Below are 14,325 nucleotides of genomic sequence, written 5' to 3'. Positions count from 1 at the left end.
ACATTGAAATCGAAAATGCCATGTTTAAAATTTCTGCTTAAAATCTGTTTTTCCGTTAATCAACTGTCGCCCCCATACGAACGACAACTCTCAGAAGTTGAGAAACTTGTGTGAGCTAAGGACTAGAGAGGTCTTACCTTTTACCGTGTGATTTCTAACACGGAAATACTGGATTCAAAGTAATATCTGTCGGGAAAAGTTTTTTGTTTTGATACAGATAATCTGAGTTTGACATAATACTGTTGAAATTATATATGGAGTAGGTAGGTATACAATTCAGCACTCAGAAGAAAATAGACCGTATCATCAGAACCCCAACAGACGAATACAATACCGACATTAGACATTTTTCGTTCAATGCTAACAATCGTTACAATTCGTGAGAAACGCGGTGATTGGTTTTTGAAAATATTCATATACCTTTTTCCATCGGCATTGTGTTATTTAAAATTAGATCACGCATTGTGTCAGTCCCCCTATATGGAGGTTAGGTTAGGTTCAGGTTATATAGTATCACCTGGAAGGCGACCCTCTTGTCCCTCGAGTTAAATCTTACGGAAGTGTACCGAAGTATAAAGATCCGCGCAGATCGCTATACATCTCGGGAGGCTGCATTTCATTTCAGAAAAAAAGTGCACTCTTTTGTATGGGAGCTTGCTGTTGCGGAACCATAAATTTCCGTTAACATATGAACATCGGTCGAAAACAAGTAGTAGGTAGATTATATAAATTTCTAATCGGACGTAATAATGATTCTCTTCAAAAATATATGCTCTGAATCAGTTTTCATTCATTTCTGTATACTAATAATTTAGGAATTTTGAAACTGAATAGATTCAAAGTTATAATTTTTAATAAATTGAGTAGTTACCTGCATAAGTTCATTGGAAACCAGAGCCTGTAATTCAATAAATGATGACTTTAATAAATGGCAATAGTGATAAAACGGGGTAGTTCATTTTTTGACTACTTTGGGGGTAACTAAAGGAAATCGGTTCAAACCATAAATGAAATTTATGGTTTACTCTTTACCACTTTTACTTTTTGGTTTTTTTCCTGGAAGAAAATATATTTGAATATGAAGTAATACAAATTAGGAAATTATGAAACAACAACAAAAATTAATTGACGTTCCGGGGCGAATTGATTGATCCCAGTGGCGCACTTGATTTTTCAGCTGCAGGAAAACCCGGAAAAACCAGCAGCACCACATCATCTGAAGATTTTAATCTGCCAATGTCCTAGCTTCCATATAATAAAATGTAGGATGCTTCCAGAGGCTCAATAAATTCAAGATATCGCCAGAATATTTAGTGACACGACTATCGTCGTGTCACAGAAAAAACAATGAAAGTTTCTAAAAGGATTCAAGGCACCTTAAGAACGTGCTTCTCGCAAAATCTACACAAAAATCTAAACTGGCGAGTACTTATGATATTCACAACTAAGATGAATCAAATAACTAAGATCGAATCGAAGATTGTATATAGCTTTAATGATCATTCAGAGAGAACTTTAAAAATTTGATTCATCATTAAATTATATAGAAATATTATATCAAGGGAAGCTGAAAACAGTCACTTGTTCTTTCCTGGTCAACATAGGTGTTCAATTGAGAAGAGTATCAGTCGGAATTATAACTTGGAGAAAAAAATACCTATTGTCAATAAAGTGGTTGAACGATGCTACAATACAATGCATAAGATAAAAAGAAGCAAAAACAATAGAACGCCTGGTTTTAGAATAAAATAGAGCAGGAAAGTATTATTGGAAAAAATGGCGAGCTGAATAAAATCTGCATAAACAAGAAATAATTTAAAAACCAACAAATAAAGAACAATTTCTGAAAAAGTTAATGATTCAAAAAGTACGAAATGAAAGCTCTTCTAAGAAGTAAAGTTGAATGAAAAGTGACATCATCTAACGAAAAAAATAAAAATAAAGAAATACATATATCTCAGTTGGAATATGAAAAAACTACAGAGAAAATGAAAAATTAATAAACCATTCCGTTAGACAATAGAATTGAGCAATGAAATATAGTTGCAGAAATGGCGACCTGAAACAATTCAAAACAACAAAAAATAGCACAACTTCTGAAAAAGATGATTATTTGAAAATATAATAAAATCTTTCCGTAGAGTATTTATCAAAACAGGGGGACTAAGTAGGAAGTAAATGAAAGCAAAAAAGAAGAGGCTATTTTGATGGAAGATGAGTGGTATATGAGGAGAGAAGATTACGCAATGTTCTTCAAATTGATGCTATATTTGTGAGACTGTCGTCAGAAAATCATCAAAAAATAATGCAAAATAAACTTAACCAGGACATGTCCCTCATGTCCTAATTGTTGAAACGGGCCATGTGACTTGTTTTATTTGAATATTTCTGAATTTTAATATTTCCTCAATATTCTACTTGAAAATGCCCCTGTATTATATGCCTCTGTATTATATTTCGAAATGTGAGTCGATTCAAAATGTCGATTATAGAATAAAAACACTATGTAGCACTTAAGCGCCTTTGTAATGATGACAATCTGTTAAAAAAAAATCCGTTAACCAGCTGTCGCACCCCTACGACGACAACCCTCAGAAGTCGAAACTTGTGCGAGCTAAGGATTAACGAGGTCTTACCTTTTAACGTGTGATTCCTAACACGGGTTGGACGATAGCAAGTGAAGATCGATCGTTCAGACTAGGGCTTGAACCACCGACCAACACGGCAGTCAATTCGAGTGAGTGAACAAATCACCGACGCCGAACCGCTTGGCTACCGACCGACCAAATCAAATAAAAAAATATTGTTTAATGAGTATATGTGTTTGTAGTGAACATAGTAATATAGATTCTGAATAAATGAAATCATAAAATACTGTATGTTATTGGCAATTGCCAATAACATACATACATACATAATTATCTAACCTATTATATTCTGATCATCCAGGTAAGAAGTTTGTAACCCTTCTCACCTCAATATATCAACTCAAACACATAACTTAAAAACTCTTTTTACAGTACGGCATGATTAAAATTCTCCTGCATTGCGAAATCAAAGTCCTAATAGTTTTAAAAATGACCATTAGCGCAACTTGGACTTCCATCATTGAGCAATCGAATCATCAATTCATACTTTTGATAATTTAATATTTCCGTAGATTGGCATAAGGTTAAGTTCATGAAGTTTGGGGTTGTGCCTTATTCTTGCCAGGATGTGATATAATAAAATTGCAACATACTTGTAGCAAACAAACATTCCTGCCCCACAACAGCCCACACAACAATCGATTTACCAATTTAAGGATACCAGAGTTGATCCCACTTCATGAGGAGATAATTTCAATGAAGGACTCTGTAGGGAAAAACACACTTATTGCCAAATCCTCTATTCTTTATCACATGATCAACATAAAAAACTACTTTGCCTTCCAAATAACGCATTATTTTTCTCTTTCTTGAAGTTCTTGCCCTTTTAACAGATTTTTCTATCTATTTTATCAACCAAGTTTAGCATCATCTCCCGATATCTTGTGCGAGAAAGTTGATTTTATTAAATTCATTTTCATCAGAGATTCCAATTCTACCTCTCAACGATGCTAATCAAGCAGGAAACGGTGCTAGCTAGGAAATCATGAAAAAACTCCACATTGCATCTGAGCTCAATGTATGACAGCTGTTTATAGTGTTCATTGATGCTTAGAAGCTGAGTGTAAATTTGGTTTCGCTGAGAAACGAAAAAGTTCTTCCATCCGTACATATAGCAGCTTTGGTGTACATGGAGACTTACCATAATATGAAACAGCTATTGGAGATGATCAACGACAATATGATCGACATGCAAAGATTTTTTTTGTTGAAAGGATGAAAAAGTACTGCTCTTTTATTTGAACATTATAACCTGATACAATCAATCGATTATGTTAAGCATGATACACGTGCATTTTATTTCGCCTTCAAGATGTGAATCAACGTTATCATCCTTGGAATCGCACGTTGAAAGGTGAAACCACCTCAGTTGCTTGAAAACCACTTGAACTTTGAGTTAGTATACTAACTATAGTTAAAACAAGTTTTGAACGATTTTGGTCTTTTTAAAGCCATCAGCCCATTCGTGAAAGACATTGCCGCATTCAGATTATTTTCATCTACTTAAGTGACGAATGAAACTCAACTGAATTTTTCGTGACTCGATATATTTTTGGGAAAAATATTAGCAACTCCTCATAGCACATGTCATGGTCTGAAAATTAATGAATTCCTTAATGAACTGAACCATTACGTTATGAAACTGCAGAAGTAGGAATAAATTAGAGTAGGGCCTCTTACACGAGTGTTGATACCTTCGGTGATACGAAGTAGACATCCTCGTGAACATGACACGTGCCTATAACGTCTCCCACATGTTTCGATAACGTTTTTGTAGTGAAATTAACATACACTCTAACCTTTTCATTCGACTTTACGACCCTTTAAATTGAAGAAACAACCGGGACAATCGCTTCCGAAATTTGACACTGTCTTAAGTTTGACAAGGTTTCCTTATCCACTTCAACGGACAAACGTTTGAAAATACCGTTGAAATGACGAAATGGGTATTAATTAATGAATTACAATAGTTTATACGATGATTAATTTCATTCTTTCTATTGATGATTATGAATGAATATTTTGAAACATTAAACGGTAGAGCTGATGTAAATCCACTAATCAACTAATGCGATAGTGATCTTCGGTAAAACCGAATTCAAACGACTATAGTAATATATAATATCACATAACAGTGGCCCTTACAACATCGCAAAATGAAGCGATTGGGTTGTTCGATAAACTCTTTCAGTCTATTGTTTATATTCGAAGGATATTCTGACAAAAATGAGCTTGATGCAGAGAAACAATAGATATCATATGAAATTTTCTTCTTCTTTAAATATACCTGATGTTAATTTCGAAAAATCATTCACTGAATGGATAATACTCAATATTTCTATTAGAAGGAAACTCTGGATCAATCTTTTTAGAACTACCTTTATTCTTCTAAAAACAACATACCTCGGTTTCGCACGGGTGCAATTAAGAAATGAAATATATTTCCACGGCTTAAAGGTTTACCTGATGGATCCACAGAAATAACTTCATATACTCATACATTTTAAAATGTTTAGAATGTAATGGACATGATTTCCAGCATTGATTGTAAAAATGTGATATTTTGTTCACCATTCTGTTATTTTTAATCATCCTAATTCTGTTATTTTCTGTACTTCAACATGTTATAGCCCAAAAAAACCTTACTTTTCACTTAGAAATGCCTGATTTTTGGTACAACTGTTCCTTGGAAACTGAGTCATAGTTAAGGGCATTATTTTGTAATCTTACAAACTTCTTCTTGTTCATTGATGTTAGTTCAGGATACATTTGGTTGAATGTTCTGCAAGTTCTGACAATGATTTGATCACTTTGTTCATGTGTAATAAATAATTTCATTAGAATTATTGAACTATGTTTTGGACCATATTTAGCAAAAACTTTTTTTATCGAAAAAAGATAGAGATAGGTATAGGACATTATCAACAAAAAAGTATAATGATGAAAGAGCGATTCAAAAAAGCTTTTAATATACGGGGTGTTCTGTTTAAAAAAAATTAAGTTGCTAGGATTTTTTATAGAAGTGGCAACGCCGTAATGCTAAAAATATTTTAGATCGATAGGACACGTAAGGAAATGTAAGATGTGAAATTTTCATAAAAAGCCTGCGTTGCGTTTACCATAAACGTCTAAGCTACCATCGACCGTGAGTTATATAAATATAAATAATTTTAGCCCATTTCACTTATGAAAAATATTGCTTTCTAATAGAGAAATAATTACTGAAATCCTTCCAGTTCATTGATTACAGCTGACCTGATACGAATAATAGACAGAAAGATAAACTATATTTTATTTGAACTGAATACATTGAAAATTTTCAAAGATCATTTTCACGAGTGGAATTTATTTCAATGTCTTTTTTTGTCTACTTGACAAGGCTGTGGCGGGTCAGCTATAATCGTTATTTTGTGAAGCTACTATAAAGCTATATTAGAAGTAACACAGGCTACTTTTTATTTCGATATTACCACTGCACGGGTTCTATATTAGCTATATGTAGCTTTTGTGCAGAAAGAAAATTTGTGATAACTGCCTTGATAATAAAACTTTGATAGTGACAGTTTGTTGTTTCTTTTTTTTAATAAAAGCAATTTCTGCGGAACGCCAAATAGTGTGATCCACACAAAATGATATTTCCCCAAGTCTTTTGATTATTTTTCAAATGATATTAATCGACACTAGAAAATCGAATATTTTCATCATACCGCTTATTTTGTATATTTTAACATGAAGTAGTCTTTGGAAAAGACAAAGTTTTTCTTTTTATATTCAACGGAATCTGCTGTTTTGCAAAAGTGTTCTTACACAATATTTAGTACGGACTTCCATTATTTATTATGACATAAATTGATTTGGAACCATGGGAATGCAGAACCAACAACGTTGGATCCTTTCATTACTTCCACAAAGGAGAAGAAAGTCCATAACGAATTGCCATTCTTAGACTTATTGGTGGAGAGCACCGATACTAAATGGGAAACATCTGTATACCGAAAACCCACTGACACGGGATAGTATCTGAACCAGGAATCCAACCACCATCAATCGACTAAGTGAGGAATCATCAAGACTCTAGTAGACCATGCTTTCGGGCTCTGTAATACAAAGGAAGGTCTTGAAAAGGAACTAGGCATCATCAAAAATGACTTTCAACGGAATGGTTACTCCAACGTGATGATGGAACAGACTTTAGCTAGAAGGCAGCAACATCCTCACAAGGCAGATAAACCCGCCACAACCAGTACTTGTACTGGGCTCAGATCTGGGAACACTATCCGTAGCAGTCCCACGAAAACCAGGCCACCAAACGCGGACTGCGGTTCCAAGAATTGCATTTACCGGATACCCTGCGAGTGCGGAGAATCATACATCGGTGAAACTAAGAGGCCATTGAAAGTTGGCATTGCCAAGCACAAGAAACACACACAGCGAGGAACAGCAAATCCGAAATAGCAGAGCATATTTGGACTCATCAACATAACATTAAGTGGTCTCAAGCTGAAATCATCCACGGTTTAGCAAAAAATTCAAAGAAGCCGCATATATGTTGTCCAACGACGCATTTAACCGATATTTATTTCCAATGCGTCTTCAACTTATTTATCAACTATGAATCGTGTCACTCGACTGTGTTAGCTTGGTGTTAACAAATGAATGTTTTGAATCTTCGATTATTCATTTTCAGTTAAATGGAATACATGATAAAAAATCAATATAATTTCATTTGCAAAATATGTTTGGTTAGAAAGATTCAAGAGATTTTGATATTTGCAAAAATATTACTTCCTACGTGAAATAGCCCAATAATAAATAGTTTCAATAAAAAATTAGAACTTGTCTGACGTACTCCAATCACATTACATCAGCACGAAATAAATACAAATCACCCAGCATTCGCATAAACTGCCTTCATTAATAAGCCTCAACTGAAACTGCACAATGTGTTTTTTGTGGTCTGTTGTGATTGCAATATAGTCAGAATCCTATCTGAAATAAAATCTTTCCACCCTCTTTATTCAATAAACTAATTGGAATAATTATTCATGGTATATGATCACCCAGTACGGTACCGTTTTATGCAAATCACCGATCGAATGATAACATTTAAATAAAATTAAACTGTCGACGGATATTGCCATGAAAATTTAATACCCTAACGGTTATAATGCCCTTTCAATTTGGATGTCAATGGTCTAAAGAATCAATGACAACTTCAATGAGTGTGCAAATTTGTAGTCAATTTCGTTTTTACGACACCACATGCAGAGGTATTTTGGTTTGTTTTGAGCTGAATGAAAGAAGAAAAAGGGATTTTAGATGACTTCCCCGTTAGATCGTAAAATACTGCTTGAAATTTGACATGGATGTACTAATCTCTCTTTTGTACTGAAAGCTGCTTAGACTTTAATCAGAGGATTTTGAACTGTTTATAGCCAGGAAAGGAAAAATAACCCAGATCAAATTATTATTCGACTCTCGACTCTAGTTTCACTTTTGAATACCCAGTTGCAGTAGTAACTATCAACGATATTTCCCCTTATTTTGGCATCGAACGATTGTAGTCAAAAACACAGCCTACACAATATTATCGACTGTTTTGACAAGTGTCAGGTTGTTGCAAAATATTATACGTACATAACTCTGAAGAAAATCAAACTGCCAACAATATTGTTTTTGTTACTTGGTTTTCATGATAAAATTAACTTGAGTCAGCAATGGTTTTTTATCAGACGAATAAATATATACCTGGACTATAGGATTGGTTTCTACTTGAAATTGGGTAACGTAGACATTGCCATTTGCTACCAATCAAAATAAACATTCTTTGTAAAACAAAAAATTAAAAAATAGTATTGTTGTCATCTGCAACAAAATTCGAATTACTGTTTTCAAACTTCTGCAAGAGAGATGCAGAGTTTAAATAATTTTGAAAAATCTCGAAAAAATGTGATGATTTGCACTGAAATACTTAGAACAACTCGAATAGAGTCACAAGCAGTATAAAAGGGACATTTTTTACATAAACTTTCTGGGAAAATTGTTTTTGGAAAATGAACATCTGAAGCGCAGTTACATCGCTCGTGGGTAAAAAAGGAAGTATGTATTTGATTCACAAATCCTTAGTAAGACATATTTATTTTGTTCCACATAACTAACTAGTGGGATACAATTCAGCCTAATTGTTAATTATTCAATAAATTATGTAGGCAAGGACCTTAGCAACAACAAAATTTATATGGCGTTTACTGTCAAGTTATTACTCATTTTTGTCAAAATTATATCATTCACCATACATATTACCAAATGTATGAATGATATACCCTTGGCTTTAGTGAAGAAACTTAACTTAACTTAAAACAAAGACAATTATAATTGTCACTCAATTTCAAATACTTATTGAATATTGACGAATATACAATGAAATAAAAGATAAAAATAATCTTAGTTAGGCGAAAGAAAACTGTTAAACACTGGATGTCTCAGTATATCAGTTATTGAGCTGTATCTCACCTCACAAATATAATTATTCAAGAATAAAAACATTCATTATTATTTGCAATGCACTGTTTGGAACCTTTGGTGTAGTAATATTCATTTATTATTATAATTATTATTATTGCTATCAGAACAACCATATTAACGGACAGGTCTGAGAAGGCTAATTCGCTTGTAAAAAATTTGGTACTTCTCATTCTCCACAAATATTCAATATCTTCCAGAGCATGAGGCAAACAGGTGTATCGTCAGTACCGTAGAAGTGCCGAAGGTTGTAGTGAAGTACTTTTAGGGCCAAGTTATGTAGGTGGACAAAGGCTGAGACCCCATAAGCTGAACATGCCCTAAGCAAGTGCTCTCAGACGCCTTGTGGTAGGTCCTCCATCTGATGTCAGGATCCTTTATACCCATCACTGCGGTAGTCTAACGTGTTAGAACATCATTCTGTCAAGCCAGGAAACTCACTGGACCTGAGGAAAGCGACGTTCAGGTGCTTTGATGAGCTGAGGTCTTCGCAAATACAGCAAAAGTATACTTATTGCTGAGGTTTTCATATGGGCCTTTTGTTCAACGGATTGCAACTCGGTAAGAGGGTTATGATCACCTCGTTCAGTGCCCAAGTTTATTTGCCAAGACACGTGACTATAGTAGTGATTTCTTATATGAAGAAGCTCAAATCATGGACATCAGATAACTTTTCTGCATGAAAATATTATTACTCATTTAAAATAAAAAAAATATATTACAAGTTCATGAACATGCTCATAATACACGAAAGAATGATTCTATAGTTTTACCCCGATGTGACAAAACGAGTGAACAATTACCTGGCACCAAGAATATATAAGCAAATACCTCATGAGATTCAGAATATTGAAACATTCAAAAAATTCAAAACTTCTTCAACTGAGTGGATACCCAAAGAGAGATTTGATATTTTTAGTAATATGATAAATTCTAAGTGAGTATTTGGAAGAAAAAAAGGGTACCTCCTGATTATGTCATTTACCGAAGTGTGAAATTTACTCTACATGTAACTTATCAAAAAACCTAAATATGACTTTACCTGGATGTGTCATCATATCACGTACAAGCAGTTTGAACTGCTTCTGTAATTTTTCTGTTTATTTGTTTTTCTTTTGTAAGACTTAATTCTATTATGCAAATGAACATTGTTATCATTATTATTATCAGTCTCTCGGTCAGCTGTCTCAAGGAGAAATGCTCCAATTTCTGCTTTCTCTTGACCGCAGACAATGCAGAGAAAGTAAACCGAACTCCTGGATAATAAGGACGTAAATATTAGACGAAAATCAAGTTCCGCAACGTCATAACGTCACGTTTTCATGTGGAATGATCAAAGGAATTGAATGTTGTGGTAGCCCTCTATATCCCATCCATGAGAAAGGATTCCATTTTCACCTGAAGTACATCATCGCCTTATAGATGATACCAGAACAGTCCAGAACACTCGAGAGTATTCGAAAGCAGTCCACAACATTCCAGAAAATCTATGAAGTATTTTGGAATGCTTGGAAATAGTCTGGAAATTCTGGTAACATTATAAAATATTCCAGATCATTGTGGAACGATCAAGGGAGTTTAATGGTGACTTGGTTCTCTATTCTCTGTCAGTTACAGTTATTACAGTTATTAATAGAGCCGAAAGTTTTGTCTGAAAATACCGAAACATTCCGGAATATTGTGAAATATTCATCTCGGAGAATGTCAGGTAACTCAAGAACTGCTTTGAAATGTTCTGGAATATCGTAGACCATTCTTAGCTTTTTGGTATGTGCGGAGTTTCCTATTGGTAGGAGTATATAAAGAGAGATGCGTCAATGTCCTATAACTTTAAGTTTAAAATTTTACTCCAACTATCTGGCAATATAATATCAACTTTCTGAGCAAACAGCTACTAGTAACTAATATTTTATTAATTTCACTCACAACAAAAGTATGTTGACAACTATCAATTTCAATTTTGAAATATAATCTATCTACGTAAAAAAACAACTCAACAAGTGACCTCAATCTTCAAAAATATCAACTACGTGAAACAAAGCCACCTACCTCATGAAAGAATCTCCATACAAAACTTCAGCTTCCGAAAATACAACAGTACGGAGAAAATAATGTTCATATGTAAACGTGCTCTCCAGTCTTAGTGCGCATCTAAGACCTAAGAAGCACCTATATAACAAATTTCGGCTTCCTAGGACTCATCAGTACGGAGAAACAGAGATGAATGTGAGTGAGTGACTTTCTCATTAATAAGTATAGATAAACGTAGAAACCAAGTAGAAATAGATTAGCTCTTAGAAGAAAAATTTCTGGCTTTCTACTTGTCCCTTAGTATAGTAACAGTGCGAATCTTCTGAAGAAAGGAAGTCCAAAATCAATGCACCACTGAAAATACTTTACAAAGATGTATAGATCATGCAAAGACGTATCTTTCAGATATACAAACTGGAAAGTTTATCCGAACTACTTTGAAATATAAACCTCTTTTTCTGATTATGAACCTCACAACTTTTATGTTTTTCTTCTCATTACGTCTTTGTATTCACATACCCACTTCAGGTCTTAGCTTCATTAACTTGAAACACATTCTCGCAGTCAAAGCGAGTTGTGGAAAATTAATTCATAAACTAGCTTCCGTCCAATTATGTTGCGCAATCTTGAGAACACAAGGTGATGATACATTAACATTTCAAAAAAATACTTTGACACGAAAGTTAATTATTTCTCAATAGTATAGAATTCAGTATAAATAGCATCAACCATGAACAGTTGTCTGTTTGACAATACGATATATCAAATATCATAGGACCTGCCAAAACTAATAATCATTTCAGGATTGATTGAACGATTATAGCGATTAACATTCTGGAGCAAAAATAAAACGAAACATTTTTCATTGAGGAGTTTGTTTTATTTGGTAACATTCATTTGTTTACTTCATACAATCCAGCAGACACCTCTGGTTCAATAAGTTGTTTTTCAGTATTGAAGATGATTAATATTTATCGTTATTTCTGTCAGTCCCATTCATTATCTTGCTAACGACATCATGAGCTTTCTGTGAATATGCATGCACATTGTATAGCAAAGAATTATACTGACATTATTTCTTTTTTAGGCCTCACAAAAACGTTGATAAACACCAGGATGAAACTTATTCAGTCTTTCACATAAATACTGACTTTCCTCGACATATATTTTACTCTTCTTTGTGTTAATTCCATTGAGGATCTCAATAGTCCTACAGCTTAACCATGAAATTTTCGTATTTGGCCCAGGTAAAAATCGTTTACTGAAATTGCCTATCAATTTCATGCATTTTATCTCCAACTAAATCTGATGAACGTCCAATGAGTGCTCCGAATTAGATACTGATAAAGAAAATATTTATGTTCTTGAAAGGGTTGCGTAGGTAATTTTGTTTTGCAAGCCTTACCCTTATCCGTTCCCATAACGATCTTTTATTTTTTAGGGCGCTGCTACAGGTTTTCAACCCCTGTGTGACTCGAAGGTCCCGTTTGGGAAACTCAAAGTTAGGTTTGTTCTTTTCAGTCCAGTTTAAATTTCATGTCAAGTCAAAGATATTGCAAGTAATGTTTCAACTGAATACCAGACAGGACCGAATTGTCTAACTTCAATGTGTGGATTGCCGTAGAACATTTGAAAATTACCGTGAATGCTAGGTAATATTACAATTCTGACAATTATTTATTCATTTTTAATATTTCTCATCGACTCAATGACTTTTAAGATGTTCTGGTTGATGGCCTTTCAAAGATATCTCTATGTATATATCTTACATACTAAAATGTAAATTAAATCGTATATTTCGTTTCATTTGAATGGATTTTCATTATTGAATGAATTTACTATCATCAAATACTTTTCAAATATATGAAAACCATTTTAATTGGAAAATTCATTAATATAAATATCAAGATCAAGATTGTATCGTTCGTATTTTCCAAACGTCAATTCCATTGAAAGTCATAGTTAGTGACGAAACAATTGAATACAAATAACAATTCAACCCATAATCCTATCGATTCCAATTTACTGTTTGAGTTCAATCAGATTTTGATATTTTGAGAGATCAATTATTTGTCTGGGAGACTTGAAGACATTATTGATCGTATCAAACTAATTTATTTATTGAATTTTGCTGAGGTACTATACTGAAGACCAGGGCGATATCTAGAGATTATACAATTCGAAATTTTAAATCTCCGGAATCATGCAATTGCTATGAGAAACTGTAGTCACAAACATTCTTATATTAGTTGTTCAACTTTTTCATTGTAATATTCATTTACAGAATTGTAAAGGTAAGCTATTCATTGTGATTGGTAGATTTACTCAGCCAATAAACCAGGGTAATGAATATGTTTCAGAAAATATACAGTTTCGCAGATCAAAAAATAGCAAATGAATGAAAAATTTAACTAAAAATCGGTAAATTCTTCATAAAAAATATTTTTGTGGTGAATACGTGAACTAAGATGATTTCATTTTGAAATACATACAATATTTACATTTACATACCCAACTTAGTTATTTATTTCCTTTAATTTTCTTACAGCAATGGACCTCTTCAATAATGATATTGAATGATATTGGATTTTCGAAATAAATGAAGATGTGGAGAAATTGATATTAATGAATGCTTAAACAACAGCAGGATCGTTTCTGATTGTGTTACACCCAGCAATTATCCGATTTCTCAAATCTTCCACTGGATATAACCTAATGACTTTAGATGGTCCCATATGACATAATCCAGAGGGTTTAAGTTCGGTGATCGAGCAGGCCATAAGTGAGGTCCACCTTGACCTATCTAGCGATCTCCGTATATTACTGTAAAAAACTCTCGAGCCAATATATTAAAATGCGCTGGTGCACCATCGTGCATAAACCACATTGCATTTCTTGTAACCAATGCTATATCCTGCAGAAACTGAGGTAGCATTTGTTCCAAAAAGTTGCGGTATACCTCGGCGGTAAGTCTTCCTGGCAGAAATACAGGTCAAATTAGGAAGTCTCCTACAATTCCCACCCAAACGTTGAACGAGAACTGATGTTGAAAGCGATCTTCAAGCACCTCATGCGGATTTTCTTTAGCCCAAATATGGTTATTGTGGAAATTCCTTGAGAATAA

The 14,325-nt window shown here is 33.7% G+C and overlaps 1 protein-coding gene across 2 annotated transcripts in view; it reads right to left on the bottom strand.

Annotated features, from left to right (window-relative positions):
* The window catches only part of PsGEF (Protostome-specific GEF), a 199,928-nt gene that overhangs the window by 173,008 nt on the left and 12,595 nt on the right, over positions 1–14,325 (bottom strand). The window lies entirely within an intron of this gene.

This window comes from Leptinotarsa decemlineata, unplaced genomic scaffold, assembly GCF_025532065.1.
Source record: "Leptinotarsa decemlineata unplaced genomic scaffold, Ldec_3_MD MMD2_tig00003335_RagTag_RagTag, whole genome shotgun sequence".
NCBI classification, from domain to species: domain Eukaryota; kingdom Metazoa; phylum Arthropoda; class Insecta; order Coleoptera; family Chrysomelidae; genus Leptinotarsa; species Leptinotarsa decemlineata.
Note: the sequence above shows the minus strand (reverse complement) of the source record. Positions and strands in the feature narration are given on the sequence as shown.